The sequence below is a fragment of the Salvelinus namaycush genome, chromosome 3, assembly GCF_016432855.1.
Source record: "Salvelinus namaycush isolate Seneca chromosome 3, SaNama_1.0, whole genome shotgun sequence".
NCBI lineage: Eukaryota > Metazoa > Chordata > Actinopteri > Salmoniformes > Salmonidae > Salvelinus > Salvelinus namaycush.
In genome coordinates this window covers 58,729,640-58,746,386 of record NC_052309.1, presented here as the reverse complement: position 1 = coordinate 58,746,386, position 16,747 = coordinate 58,729,640, and positions in this window count along the sequence as shown.

Sequence of the window (16,747 nt, the reverse complement as noted above, 5' to 3'; positions counted from 1 at the left end):
CAGATGAAGTTGAAAAGCATCTGGTCAATCGCTTTACCTATTTTGTTGTCAAGTTGTAGAGACTGGGCTGCATAAGTAAGTCTGGAGATACCTTCAGCTTTAGAAAGTAATTCTCAACCTTTCAAGGATAAATCGCTCTGCAGCCAATGGTTCAACTTCTGTTTGGTTTTTTCAATAATAGGTATGAAATTTAATGAGCATCTTTCCTGTTGATTCTTAGACATGGTAATCCCAAAGTGTTACTTTTTCCTTGACTGGAATATTGCATATAGAGGGTATCACACGGTCTAACAGCAAACAATTCACACTTAAGGTTTAGGCAAAGACCAGATGCTTTGGAAAACATATTTATCACATCGACTGCTCTAGGAATCTGGTCAGCATCTTTCAAAAAGAGGATGGTGTCATCTGCAAGCTGACTTATGATAATATCTCTGTCAGCAATAGAGATCCCTTTTATAATCGCTGGATTTAACAAAACTTGTAATATGTTGGGTTGCAAGCAGGAAGAGGTAAGGCGAAATTGGGCAACCTTGCCTAATTCCTCTTTTCAAATCTAGAAGAAGCGCCATGCTTTAATTTAATGGAACTGTTCCCATTCATATAAAGAGCTTTAATAGTACTACAAAATAATCCCCCAAAACCAAATTTCTCAAGGGAGAGAAATAGAAACTCATGCTTCACTGTATCGAAGGCTTTATAAAAGTCTAAGAAGACAAAACTATCTTGGAAGATTAGATCAGAATAGTCAATAAGGTCTAACACCAGTCGGATATTATTAGATATATGTCTATTCCTCATGAAGCCAGATTGGGTCTCTTCTATAATTGAGTCCAATACTGCCTTCATTCTTTTTGCAAATATAGAGGATAATATTTTGTAGTCGTTATTGAGCAGACAGATTGGACACCAATTATCGAGGCGAAGCACGTCTTTCTTGGGCTTAGGTATTAATGTAATCAGACCTTGAGTCAAACTGGGAGGGAGAGCATGATTTGCAATGCTTTCAGAAAAGACCTCCAACATAAATAGGGTTAACTGTTGAGAAAAGTTTTGTAAAACTCAGCAGATATACCATCAGTCCCAGGAGACTTATTATTTTTAACGTGTTCAATAGAATAAATGATCTCTTCAACTATAATAGGGTCATCACACTGTTCCCTCACAGCATCCCCAATTGATTTCACATCCCCCAGAGTAAAAAAAAAAGAGTCGAGGAAACCTCACAATACTTAGAACTATATAAATTCCTGTAGAAGTTGCAACTAAAGTTAGAGATTAATGTGGCATCATCTGTGATGAGACCATTAATATTTAATTGTTGAATTGTATTATTTTTAGAGTGGTATTTATCTAACCTGGAAAAATACGATGAATTTTGTTCACCCTCCTCTAGCCACTTCTTCCTAGATTTGATAACGGCTCCCCCTGCTTTCAGTTTATACATATCATACAACTTGTGTTGTAGCTCAAACAGAACAGATTTGTTCTGATTCTTTGATCCACCTCTATGCAAACGACACCATTCTGTATACATCTGGCTCTTCTTTGGACACTGTGTTAACAAACCTCCAAACGAGCCTCAACACCATACAACACTCCTTCCATAGCCTCCAACTGCTCTTAAATCGATCGCTGCCCGCACCCGCCTGCCGACTAGCATCACTACTCTGGACGGTTCTGAATATGTCGACAACTATAAATACCTAGTTGTCTGGCTAGACTGTAAACTCTCCTTCCAGACTCACATTAAGCATCTCCAATCCAAAGTTAAATCTAGAATTTCGCAAATTCTATTCTATTTTGCAACAAAGCCTCCTTCATTCATGCTCCCAAACATACCCTCGTATAGCCTCCAACACTCTACTCAGCAAATTGGATGCAGTCTATCACAGTGCCATCCGTTTTGTCACCAAAGCCCCATATACTACCCACCACTGTGACCTGTATGCTCTCGGTGGCTGGTCCTCGCTACATATTCGTCCCCAAACCCACTGGCTCCAGGTCTTCTATAAGTCTTTGCTAGGTAAAGCTCCGCCTTATCTCAGCTCACTGGTCACCATAGCAACACCCACCCGTAGCACACGCTTTTGCATGTTTCACTTGTCATCCCCAAAGCTAACACCTCCTTTGGCCGCCTTTCCTTCCAGTTCTCTGCTGCCAATAACTGGAACGAATTACAAAAATCACTGAAGTTGGAGACATATCTCCCTCACTAACTTTAAGCGTCAGCTGTCAGAGCAGCTTACCGATCGCTGCAGCTGTACACAGCCCATCTGTAAATAGCCCATCCAACCAACTATCTACCTCATCCCCATATTTGTTTTTCTGCTCTTTTGCACACCAGTATTTCTACTTGCACATCCTCATCTGCACATATATCACTCCAGTGTAAATTGCTAAATTATAATTACCTCGCCACTATTGGCCTATTTATTGCCTTACCTCCTTACTTCATTTGTACACACACTGTATACAGATTTTCTATTGTGTTATTGACTGTATGTTTGTTTATCCCATGTGTAACTCTGTTGTTTTTGTCACACTGCTTTGCTTTATCTTGGCCAGGTCGCAGTTGTAAATGAGAACTTGTTCTCAACTGGCCTACCTGGTTAAATAAAGGTGAAATAAAAATATATATTAAAAAAATATTCTGAGAAATATTAAAATCTTCCCCTACTATAAGTAAAGCATTAGGGAACGTGGTGAGCCAATGGAGAATAAGCTTTTCCAAATATTCAAGTAACTGATCATTTTCAAGTTTGGAATTGTACCCATAAATGTTGGTAATAATAATGATGTTGTACAGTTGATAGCAAGACAAAGAAAGTCACCAAAGGGGTCACAGTCGGAGTGCAAAATACTTCCATTGAAATGATTCTTTAGAGTGATAGCTTCAGCAGAGCGTTCAGAATCATGAGAGCCATACATCATTTCCCCACTAAGATCTCCAGAAGTTGACGTCGGTAGAATCTGAATGAGACTCTTGAAAAAAAAACATAAATCTGTTTTAAGCTGTTTGGCAAATGAAAATAAGACTTTGCGCTTTACATTATTTCTTAACCGAGCATTGAGTGAAACTCTAGACAATGACAAAGTGGAATATTGAACAGAAAGTGCCTACGAGCTAAACAATCGCAAATCGAGTAAGAATGATAAGAAACCAGCGCTGCACACCAAATAGATATAAATGATTGAGTGAGAATAATTTTGCATAACAAAGATAACTGCCAGAACAAGAAACAACAAAGAGCCTGCTCACTGCCTATACTGCAGGTAAAAATATCAGAAGTGAGAGAACAAATGAAATAGTAAATATCCATTACTCCAGTAGTCCTGTGCAGTTAGAATGAACAAACTCTTTCGAGCCAGGAGTGGGATCTGCTCACATCAGAGGTAGCTATCTAGGTAGCCTATGTTGAACACCAGGCACAGTCCATGACAGTCCTCAAGGAGGAAGGTTGATTTGGGATCCGTTGATGAAAGCGCGCCCTCCGATGAAGTAAGCCGCTTTCCCCTCTTTTCGTGCTTTTTCCACAGCTCTCTCCTTTCTCTGTCTGCTTTCGAGAGGTCTTCAGCAAAAAGCAGGTTGTCGCGTAGGAAGGTAGATTTCTTGGCTGCTTTCCATGTGGCATCCCTGTAGATCTGTGATGTGAACTGGAGAATGACACCTCGGGGCTTTGAGTCACCCTGCCTTCTCGTGCCGAGGCGATGTACAGTGTCGACAACATCTGCTAGCTTAGCCTTCTCCTCAGGTAGGATAGCTTGGCAGACTGATGGTCTCTTGCCCCACGTTCTCCCCATCTGCCTTGGGAACTCCATACAGTCTCAGATTCCACCGGCTGGAGTAGCTTTCGAGTTCCGCGATTCTTCATTGGCACAAGTCCATCTTTCCCTCCTCATTTTCGACACGCTTTTCGATGTGGGTGACCTTCTTCTTAACATCCTTGATTTCCATGCATGCAGTCAGTTTTTTTAAGCCCTCGATTTTCATTGCGTTGTCGCCAACCATTTTCTTTATGGCATCGGACCTTGCATTGATGAGCCTGGAAAGAGTGGCGATAACATAATTATTGGCAGCAGCATCTGGGCCTAGTTCAAACATGCCTTTCTTGGAAGCTGGAGGTTTGCTTGGGATTATAGGCAAAGAAGGAAAATCCTCGTCTGACACGGTAAATGTCATAGAGTCTGTCAGGCCACTATAGTTGTGGCAGTTGTCAATCAAAGCATTTGCCCCCTGTGTAATGACATTGGATGATGCCTGAGCATTGCTAGCTGAGGAGGTAGCCATAGGATTTCTTTCTGTGAGCGCACTGACATTTTGGAAAATATAATCTTAAATCATCAATAACCTGGTGTTTTTAGCAAGCTAAGTATTCATTTTGTATTTCAAAATAATACACTTTTCCCTATCTTTCAAAAGTTGGTATGCAGAGCTCTGTAAGAAGCGTGTGCTCAAGCTGCCATCTTGGAGCCTCCCTAACGTAACTGTTTTTTCTGGGTGCTTTATGATGTTATATTTGTGCTTCCCATGACTTTTTGTATATATATATATATATATATACACTGAACGAAAATAAAAACGCAACATGCACCAAAGATTTTACTGAGTCACAGTTCATATAAGCAAATCAGTCAATTTAAATTAATTCATAAGGCCATAATCTATGGATTTCACATGACTGGGAATACAGATATACCTTAGGGGCGTGGATCGGAAAACCAGTCAGTATCTGCTGTGCCCACCATTTACCTCATGCAGCGCGACACAGCTCCTTCGCATAGAGTTGATCAGGCTGTTGATTGTGGCCTGTGGAATGTTGTCCCACTCCTCTTCAATGGCTGTGCGAAGATGCTGAATATTGGCGCGAACTGGAACATGCTGTCATACACTTAGATCCAGAGCATCCCAAACATGCTCAATGGGTGACATGTCTGAGTATGCAGGCCATGGAAGAACTGGGACATTTTCAGCTTCCAGGAATTGTGTACAGATCCTTGCGACATGGGGCCGTGCATTATCATGCTGAAACATGAGGTGATGGCGACGGATGAATGACATGACAATGGGCCTCAGGATCTCGTCACGGTATCTCTGAGCATTCAAATTGCCATTGATAAAATAGAATTGTGCTCATTGTCTGTAGCTTATGCCTGCCCATACCATAACCCCACCGCCACCATGGGGCACTCTGTTCACAACGTTACATCTGCCTGCTACAGTTGAAACCTGGATTCTTCCGTGAAGAGCACACTTTTCCAGTGTGCCAGTGGCCATCGAAGGTGAACATTTGCCCACTGAAGTCGGTTACGGCATCGAACTACAGTTATGTCAAGCCCTGGTGAGGATGACGAGCACACAGATGAGCTTCCCTGATAAGGTTTCTGACAGTTTGTGCAGAAATTCTTCGGTTGTGCAAACCCACAGTTTCGTCAGCTGTCCTGGTGGCTGGTCTCAGACGACACCGCAGGACGTCCTGGGCTGACGTGGTGTACGGTTGTGAGGCTGGTTGGACGTACTGCCAAATTCTCTAAAATGACGTTGGAGGTTGCTTATGGTAGAGAAATTAACATTCAGTTCTCTGGCAACAGCTCTGGTGGATATTCCTGCAGTCACCATGTCAATTGCCATGCCACCATGCACGCTTCCTCAACCTAGGACATATGTGGCATTGTGTTGTGTGACAACTGAGAGACAACTGACAGAGATGCTTGTTCTAGGTCCCAAGAAACAAAGAGATCTTCTATTGAATCTGACAATTAATCTTGATGGTTGTAAAGTCGTCTCAAATAAAACTGTGAAGGACCTCGGCATTACTCTGGACCCTGATCTCTCTTTTGACGAACATATCAAGACTGTTTCAAGGACAGCTTTTATCCATCTACGTAACATTGCAAAAATCAGAAACTTTCTGTCCAAAAATGATGCAGAAAAATTAATCCATGCTTTTGTTACTTCTAGGTTAGACTACTGCAATGCTCTACTTTCCGGCTACCCGGATAAAGCACTAAATAAACTTCAGTTAGTGCTAAATAAGGCTGCTAGAATCCTGACTAGAACCAAAAAATTTGATCATATTACTCCAGTGCTAGCCTCCCTACACTGGCTTCCTGTTAAGGCAAGGGCTGATTTCAAGGTTTTACTGCTAACCTACAAATACATTTGATTTGAACTACACATTTTAGAGTGGCCTTTTATTGTCCCCAGCACAAGGTGCACCTGTGTAATGATCATGCTGTTTAATCAGCTTCTTGATATGCCCCACCTGTCAGGTGGATGGAGTATCATGGTACAGGAGACATTTTCACTAACAAGGATGTAAACAAATTTGTGTACAACATTTGAAAGAAATAAGCTTTTTATTTCAGTTCTGAAACATGGGACCAACACTTTACATGTTGCATTTACATTTTTGTTCAGTGTATATATATTTTGTGTATAATGTGTGTATTTATGATGTATTATGCAGGGTGCATTTGAAAAATAGACCTAGGTCTCAATATGTCTTCCCTATTAAAATAAAGGTTAAATTGAAACATTTAAAAAATGTAGCAAATAAGCCATTAATTTCCTTGTTGACCAAATTCAATACTCATTGAACGCCATGCAAAAATTCCTTGCTTGGTGGGCGAAACCCCACAAAAAAGCCACCTGCTGGAGGGAGACAGATTTTCTACTGAGTTGACCAGGCGCACAGTACTATGTAGAGCCATGACTACATGGAACTCTATTCCACATCAAGTAACACATGCAAGCAGTAAAGTTAGATTTAAAAAAACAGATAAGAATGCATCTTATGGAACAGCGAAGACTGAAGCAACAAACAGGCAGACACATGATAACATACACATGTACACATGGATTTTGTGTTGTAGATATGTGATAGTAGAGTAGGGACCTGAGGGCACACACTTAATATGTTGTGAAATCTGTTGTGAATGTATTGTAATGTTTATAAAAATGTATAACTGCCTTAATTTTGCTGGACCCCTGGAAGAGCAGCTGCTGCCTAATGGGGATCCATAATAAATACAAATGCAAAACCTGTTGCGCGTGCTATGGGGAGTGATTCAGGCCAAAATTAAGCCTAAGCAACAGTACCACCGTGTGGCTGTCGCCTACCATTGAACATTTGACTGACATGACGTGATATCAACGCTTTACAAACGTCTGTGGGATGCCTGCATGTTAATAAGATTTGTGGGTATTAGGTATTTGTTGTGAAATTGTTAGATATTGCTACACTGTCAAAATAGAAGCACAAGCATTTCACTACACTCACAATAACATCTGCTAAACACGTGTATGTGACAAATAAAATGTGATTTGATAGGTAATCTTGCTTTCCCTCAACACCTCATGGGATGGTACATTATCTTATCTCACTGTATACAGATCTAAACATTGTTAGCCAATCACAGACAGTGTTGTTACAAGTTCCCAGTATGTCAGAACCAATAGGAGTTGTGTCCTTGACCTTCAATCGTGTAGAGGAGTTCATAGGATTTCCCAGAGGTTCCGTGCTATCCGGGATCCTTTAAAAAAAATTTTTTTAATATTTTACATTTATTTATAACTAGGCAAGTCAGTTAAGAACAAATTCTTATTTTCAATGATGGCCTAGGAACAGTGGGTTAACTGCCTTGTTCAGAGGCAGAACGACAGATTTTTACCTTGTCAGCTCGGGGATTCGATCTTGCAACCTTTCGGTTACTAGTCCAACGCTCTAACCATAACTGGGAGTCCCTTATATGTCCCTACCTCAATCAAGTAGAAATGCAAAATGGCTAAGGTAAGGGTTAAGTTCAGTGTTAGGTAAGGGTTATGATTATAGTTAGGGTTTGGTTCAGGGTAGGGACGTCCCAAGGAATCTGGATATCAGTGACCGTTCATAGAGTGAGAGACGAGCAAGGTATTTGAGAGCTTGTTTTTTTTAACAGGAAAAACTATGGCAAATAAATGGTACACCGCACAACAACTTTCGAGTGTCTGCCCCAAATAGTTTCTTTAGAGAAGATTAAAAGAATTCACAAGATGTCCTTTTGAGAAGTAATTGAGGAGTAAGTATATTTAAGTTATAATATTGTTAAGAAATATTTAGGCCTACTGTGTTGATAAGGCAAATTTGGTTTATTTGTAATGTCGAAGGAACGCAGGCAATATTAATTACTGTGTCGATAGGGGAGTAGGCTAGTGTACAATAATAATGTAATTTGATGTGCTAGTATTATTTATTTCATGGATTAATGAAATTGTAAATGAAAATATACAAACATGTGCTATAGGATATATAAAAATGGTACGTTGTAATACACTACCCCTACATGCCATTGTGTGCTGGAGCTATGGGACATTCACACCTGCACTGAATTGAATGGGGGATGCATAACTACTTTTCCTTGAAGGGCAGAAACGAGGTACAACATACAACTTCGATTGAAGACCTAAATTCACGCCAGTATCATAACGGTATCCTATTATAGTGTGCATACAGGAGTAGCCTATTCTACGATAATATAACTTTATGTGCTAGCATTATTTATCTAATTGATTACATTTTATATGTGGATGATACGTTACTTCATTCAGTGATTACAGTATTGTACAAGGTAGGCAATGTCCAACTAATTTCTGAATATGTCTTTCTTTTAATCAAGAAGATGTGATAGCCAAAGCAACCAATCAGCTTCCCTGCAGCTGTTGAACCCACCACCCACACAAGTAATCACATCCTCTTCTCCTGTTCAACCAAATTTGCCCACCACACAGAAATTGACTGTACATACCTCTGTGCCCATGTCAGTGGATACCTAAATTTGAGAAATGTAAACAATATGCGACAGTAGTGTGTGTGTGCGTGCGTGCGGAGTCCCAAGAAAAGACATGAGTGTGATGTGCCCCTCTGTATCAATGTTGAAATGCCATAAATGAAAGATGGCAACGGAAAAAGTGATGTGAGTGAGAGCTTATGAAAATAAAGACACCTTGGCAGTGCTTAATTTGTAAATTGGGAAGTGCAGGAACAAAAAGTGAGCCAGAGAGGGGGGTGACCCGGAGTACGCTGAGGTACCAGAATGCATGAAAAAAACTACTTTATAATAAAGCATTCCATGCATTATCATTGCTTTTGCATACCGGCATAGATCAGTATAGGCGGTTGCAGAAGTTGCACACATGGGGATTTTTTTTAATAGCTTAGGGTTCAGGAAAAATGTGGCCTTAATAAGCACATTTCATGCAATTCTACATAATTTTAGATGACTGGAGACTTTAGCAGAATATTTTTTTACTACCTCACAAATGATCGAAATGACAGGCTACTTTGACACTGACAAACTGAGAATATGAGATCAATAAAAACGACCATGTCTTCAATCCATCAATAGCCTAGACCTACTGTAGGTCTGTGGAGAGACACATATTCTACAATGTGAGGAGGAAATTATAGTCCTAAAAAAGCTTTCCAGTTTCACTGACTCACCCACTGATGCTCAGCTCACTCGCGGGTGGTGCACTCGTGCCAAAAGCTTATCTCTGTTTTGCTAGGTAAAATCCTGTTTTGGCTGCATGCTGTTCACTGACAGATTGCCGTGTGTTCCCGACTGTAAGCATTCCTCATGATTGGGCTACACACAATCCACAGCTAGGCAATTTTTTAAAAGAAACTATTGATCATCTGTGGCTAAGTTATATGCCTACTCTTGGTGTACTATTCTGAGGTATTTAATTTCTTTCTGAACAGACAGCAGTAATGATATAACTTCGGCAAATGTATTTTTGTTTATTTAGTAAATATTTTCTTAACCAACAATGCAGTTCAAGAAATAGAGTTAAGGGCTTGTAAGTAAGTATTTCACGGTAGGGTCTACACCTGTTGTATTCGGCGCATTGTATTTGATTTCAATTTATCAGGAGTGCCGCTGAGGCACCTCCAGAACCATTCGCGCGGCTATGATTCTATAAGGAAATATATGACGAAGTGCAACGCTGGCGAGATGAGAGTTGCAGGCTCATGTCTATCACAGTAGAGAGAGGGAGAGATATCATAGAAAGTATATCTCATTCTAGTTCTGTGCGAGATACAGGCACACTTCTCAAAACAGAAATGGCCACACGTTGGTCTATACAGGCTACAATGTTGGGAAAATCATAAACCCGGTCCAGCCCAACACAAATCAATTATCAGGCAGGTTTTCACATTACGTTTTTTAGGGTGCAGCCAGGAGAATTACAGAGTAGTCAACTTGAATTGGCCTAACTCTTGATTGCTTTAATTTGAATTTTTACATTGCAAACAGGCAAATAGGTTCCGGAAATAAAAAAGTAAAAAACTGAGAGGTGCCGGATCCTGTTCCGGCAGGATCTGGCTCAAATTAAGCACTGCTCCTTGGGATCTAAAATTAGTGTGGGGTGTCATCTTGTGTCTCCTTTTTATACGTTTTAAGGATGCTACAGTCAACCCTGGTGGAGGTTCTTGGAACTGCTATTTAAGTCTGAGCAGAGGTTGACGAAAACCTTCAAAGTAAAAAGTATCTAATTTACAAAGTACTGAGTAAAAATAGTAACCCACTGTTCCCCGGTAGGCCGTCATTGTAAATAAGAATTTGTTCTTAACTGACTTGCCTAGTTAAAGGTTAAGTAAAAATATATATATATGTTCAGTCGGGCTTTGTGTATCTTTCAGCAGTGGGGTCTTTCTATGTTTACCAACAACGAAATGAATAATTCTAACAAAGTAACCTCCCTACAACCAAACATGGGGGAAGTTATGTTAGGCTATAGGCTACTTAGAATTTATAATGTAGTCGGTCAGCTACTTTCATCTCCATGTAGGCTAAAACTACAAAACGTTGCCAACCTCAAAAATGGCAGGTAAAACAATAGTGCTATCGAACACTATTAATAGTCTGTTAAAGTGGGGCCAGGACAATGTAGTAACAGTAAATGAGATAAGCCAGCAGTGACTTGACTTGGCTGCTGGGCTGTATCACCTTATATCCCATCACATGGTAATGACTCAAGGATCAGTGTATGATGTAGACTAGGCTGCAATCCTTCAACTTTACATTGTCAGATTCTTTAAGTGATAGACAATCTCACCTTTGTCCAGGATCTCTTTCGCCACCTCCATTCTGGCCACACCGATGTTAACATGCATTGGGACAGTTGGGTCACTTAGTGCCTTCTCCCTCTGCATTAACTCTGGCCATCTAGGTAGTACATAAACAGACGATGGGATAAATAATGTCTACCATCTATAAAGCCATTGGGAAATATCAAATAATGTGAAAGCAGGCCTTCAACTGCCTTGTCATCTTAATTGTAATCAGCTGATTCATTGAGATAGTCTTACACTTTGGAAAACATTTGTTGCTTGACTGTAATCATGAAAACAAGCCAGCACACTGGTGATATTGAAGCTCCACTGACTTGACGATATTATGGCAACATTTCATATAGAATTTGTCACATAGCAACCAGGTTCTCCATTGACCGGGGTCATATTCATTAGTGCACACCATAGCACATCGGCTACCAACAGTTTTGTTTTCTCCTTGAACACGTGCACATGGGTCCCTTCCCGTTTCAGACCATTTTCTTAGGTGTGCACATGACTACAAGAAGAGGAATGAAGATACATTTGTATGTTGTGGCAGGCCATCTTTTGTCAGGAACACACATTGACCCCTCTAGCCTCTTATTTAGAACCATGACACAAAAGCAACTCTGTGGAGATGCATTTACCTTTGACAAGGTGTTCTTGTGCATCACCACCTTATCCCCATGCAGGATACTCCCTGCCAGAAGGTGAATCACAATAAAAACATCCCTCTCCACTTGAAGGTCAATCCTCTTCAGTTGGAGGTAGAAGTCCATTACCTAAAGCAGAATGGCATATGGTTGGTCAAAGTTGACATGATGCCCAGGCAACGCAGTCTAATTGTACTTTATATCAACTGCACCCATGGAAATGTCATACAATTCAACCATAACATGTGGGCGACCTGAACATACCTCCCCACTAAGCCACTCATTGGGCTTCAACGTTAGGAAGTCATGGAGGTACAGAATGGCAACAAATCCCTTCAACAAAATCCTTGCGGTTGCCCAGTCCACGCCATACCATTGTATAGGTGAAGAAACTGTGGGCAAACAGATTATGGTCATAATCTGTTGTCCAAACTGCCTGACTGTACAGATGATCAACATGCAGTAGGAAAACATGCAGAATGTAACCAAAACAGTCACATTCCACTTACTCTATTCTCCAATTCGTCATCCCTGCTGGGGTGTTTCTCAGACAGAGACTGTTGGAATTGGTCACCCTATTGAATAATGGTGACAGTTCAGTTTGAGACAGGCCTGCATTTCGTGTTAACGGATATACATAAAACTCATGAGGACCACATGGCTCAGTAAAATTGTCAACATTTTGTGACAGACCCAAATAAGACAAAATCTAGGAACAAATAAGACAGACCTGTTGATCAACGGTTGATTGTTCTTCCTGGCGTTTAGCGGCCGTCTGGACATGCTCCTTGTTGGCACACTTATGGCCAGAGCGTTTTGCGCCCAGATGCCTTGTCCTCAGCTTTATTGGCATAGGACTGCCCACACTTCCGCCAATGGCCAGTACAGCTGCCAGTCTGTGGACACACCTCTGGTTACTGTCCGATGCAGAGCAGGAGCACGTCTCCATTGACACAACAGAGTAACAACGTGCTGCTTGTCTGAGAAGCTCTGGTAGAGGAATGATTGGGTGCTTGGCACCAGGAGGATTCGTCCTTTTGCCACAATCATCTTGACCAAGGCCTCCGCTCCAGTTTCTGCCATGTCAACCTTTTCCTGTGCCACACAGGACTGGATGCCTTCAGCAAAGGACACCATGTTGTCTTCCGACATGTGGTAGGGGAAACTGGTGGTGGGCATTCGCCTGGAAAATTGCTCATGGCACTCAGGGGTCAGGTGGAAATTCCCTAGGTTACAGTAGCCACGCAGCACTTCCCTCAAGGCATTGGTTTGGAGTTGGTAGAGTAGATACACCAATTGATCTACTCTCACCTTCCATCCAACCAATGCCTTGAGGACAGCATTGAAGCTCTCTGAGCAGTTGTTGGTAATTCAGTCTGACTGGATGCCCAAGCTGTTTAGCACATATTGTGCGCTCTTGTCCATGGCGTCGGACAGCGACTGATGGAAGTAAGCCTCGAGATCAGGACTCCAGTGGACACACACACTCTCCAGTGTGCATTCGTAGTCGCTCCTTGATTTCAAGGCCAAGAGCTCTTTGATGGCCTGCAGGTAATCAGCCACAGCTTGGGAACCCTCTGACCCCATCTTGTGCTTCACATTGTTCGGGATGTGGTTCCAGCAATTGACAATCCTGGCTTGCGGCAGCACCGACTGGATTGCTCCCTCAATAGCCGCCTCACCGTCTGTGCAGAAGGTTGCTGTTGATAGTTGGGGAAGGAGTGAAAGGATGGTGCGAAATAACTGTTTGTGGTTTTCCATGTGCTGGGTGGTGTGAATGAGGAATGCCAGGGGAAGGACAGGTGCCTCTTGAAACGCTACATGACAGAAAACAAGGGGTTAAACAAAAATTGCCCATGTCAAACATGGTGTCATAGTGAAAAATGTGTGCTTCTTGGTGTTTGCTCTTAATGACTGCCTTGGCCTCTTCAACCATTTCTGGTTCTGCCACCACCAGAAGGGTTGCGGGTCAAGTCTCCATATGGGTGAAAAAACCCGGGGAGAATGTCACCCATCCTATGTGTTGCCACCAACTCGTCCCAGTCCAAAACAGTGACGTCCCTTGCTCGACAAATTGTGTTCTTCACTTGTGCCATGTTGCGAGGTTGGTACACTGGCATGAATGATGCATTTGGGGGTGGTGGTGGGTTATTGGTCATGTCTGAGTTAGAGGTCGACCAATTAATCGGAATGGCCGATTAATTAGGGACGATTTCAAGTTTTCATAACAATCGGAAATGGGTATTTTTGGACGCCGATTTTGCCGATTTTTTTTTTTTTTTTTTTTTTACACCTTTATTTAACTAGGCAAGTCAGTTAAGAACACATTCTTATCTTCAATGACGGCCTAGGAACGGTGGGTTAACTGCCTTGTTCAGGGGCAGAACGACAGATTTTTACCTTGTCAGCTCAGGGATTCAATCTTGCAACCTTACGGTTAACTAGTCCAACGCTCTAACCACCTGCCTCACGAGGAGCCTGCCTGTTACGCAAATGCAGTAAGAAGCCAAGGTAAGTTGCTAGCTAGCATTAAACTTATCTTATAAAAAACAATCAATCAATCATAATCACTAGTTATAACTACACATGGTTGATGATATTACGAGTTTATCTAGCGTGTCCTGCGTTGCATATAATCGATGTGGTGCGCATTCCCGAAAAAGGACTGTCGTTGCTCCAACGTGTACCTAACCATAAACATCAATGCCTTTCTTAAAATCAATACAAAGAAGTATATATTTTTTTAAACCTGCATATTAGCTAAAAGAAATCCAGGTTAGCAGGCAATATTAACCAGGTGAAATTGTGTCACTTCTCTTGCGTTCATTGCATGGAGAGTCAGGGTATATGCAACAGTTTGGGATTTACGTGACATTATGTGACGGTGCTCAGTTTTTTGGCGGCGTGAATCTTGTGAAAAAAAAAATAATCATAAATTAGCCGCGTCATTGTATAAACCGCGAGGTTCATAGCGTGGGAAAAAAGTAGCGGCTTATAGTCCGGAAATTACGGTATATGGAATGTTATATGGAAAAATGTCCCCTAGTGCTTCAAATAGTTTACCAAGCCAGATTGGGGTCCATTCAGAATAAATTGAGACCTGTTACATTCTACATCCGTTACTTAATTTTGAATGGAAATAATCAGTATGCAGAATTTGACATTGAACGTAAAGGACATTGATTGAAAGTGAATTACATTAGCTGAAAAAATAAAACCATATCCCCCGTAATCAATGATCATTTCTAAATACATGACTTGCCCAATTATGTCTAAGCAATGATTACTTCCAGGGAAGATGGAATTACGCTATGACGCATAACCACAGTGGGCTGCAGGCATAATCGACATAAGCAGTAGCTAGGGGTCAACCGACCATTATTATAATTATTATTTATTTTTTAACAACAGTCACTTACTGTTGTGTTAGAATAGTAAAATACACAAGGGGAAATGTTGAGATTTGGTTGTGCAGTTGGTTAGAAAATAAAAGTTTGTCACATGCACATATGTTATCGCAGGTGTAGCAAAATGTTGGTTTCTAGCTCCAACAATGCAGTAATACCTAACAATACAAAACACACAATCCTAAAAATGTATATAATAAATATTAGAACAAGTATTGTCAGTCACAATTAGCCATATCAGCTACAAACATTTAGATTGTTAAGTTAGTCTAGCCAGTTATCTAAACTTCTAGTAATAATGGCCCGATACCGACTGGGCACGTGCCCAAGGGCCCTGACCTCCAGGAGGCCCCCAATGATTTTGTTAGTCACTCTCACTCAGATATGGTTAACATTGCATAAGTCTTAGCAAAATGTGCAGAATTGCAGCAAATTCACTGTAGTACTGCACCTTCTCGGCTCCATGGCAAAATTCATCTAATTGCATGAAATGTATTTAAAAAATGCTGAACTTCTCTCCGCCCAATGGCAAAATTTCCACAATTGAAATGTAAATAAATTCAACAATTTCAATTTCTCTCTGCCGTCAAGGAGGGGGCACTAAAATGTTTTGCCAGCGAGGTGGGGAGCCCCCAAACCAAATATTGGTTAGGGCCCCCAAAAGGCATGTTAAGATCCAAATTAACAATATAACATGGACAGGGGGGGGGGCTGGGACTTCATCCACAAATTTCAGAGTCAGTGCTGATCTACGATGTGTCTATAATCTTATTCTTGTTGTAAATAGCAAAACTGATCCGAGAGGAACACTCCTACTCTGAGACACTTGATTACTTAAGGCCCCAGGTTTGATTGAATGTTGATACTTGGCCACTGGGATTGAGTGCGGTCATATGTGTAAACATACTGAATTATAATTGGATGCATTTTACCGCCGTATGTGCTATGATTGGTTAAGACCACCCAGATGGTTAGGTCATGGGCAGTTGATCATGGTTGGAGATACGTGAACATATAGCTAGCTAATAAAGAGCTACGTTAAGAAATATCCTGTAGTACTGCATTTTATTATTTTGTACAAAGCGTGCAAAACAAGACATGGTGTCAGAGTAAAAGGTCTTAAAAGATGGATTTTTCTGGAGTTCCTTCACCTCGAATGGACTGGGAGTCTACAAACTTACCCGATGGATGGCGTAAGTACAAACAGCATGTGGAGCTAATGTTCACGGGTCCTCTGAAGGAAAGAGAAGAGGAAAAATGCAGCTACCTGCTCCTCTGGATCTGCGAAAAAGGGAGAGATATTTACAACACATGGACACTTACCGAGGCTGAATCAAAGGTACTGAAAACATACTACGATCGTTTTGAAGCATATGTTGTGCCGAAGACCAATACGATTTTCGCTAGGTACAAATTCCATGAGAAAGTACAAGGAGCTAGCGAGTCTTTTGAACAGTTTGAGACAGCTGCGTCTGCTTGTGAAAGAGCGTGATTATGCAAACAAGGATGAGATGGTCAGGGACCGTATTGTATTTGGAATACACTCACCGCGAGTGAGAGAGAAACTTTTGAATGTTGGGTCTGAGCT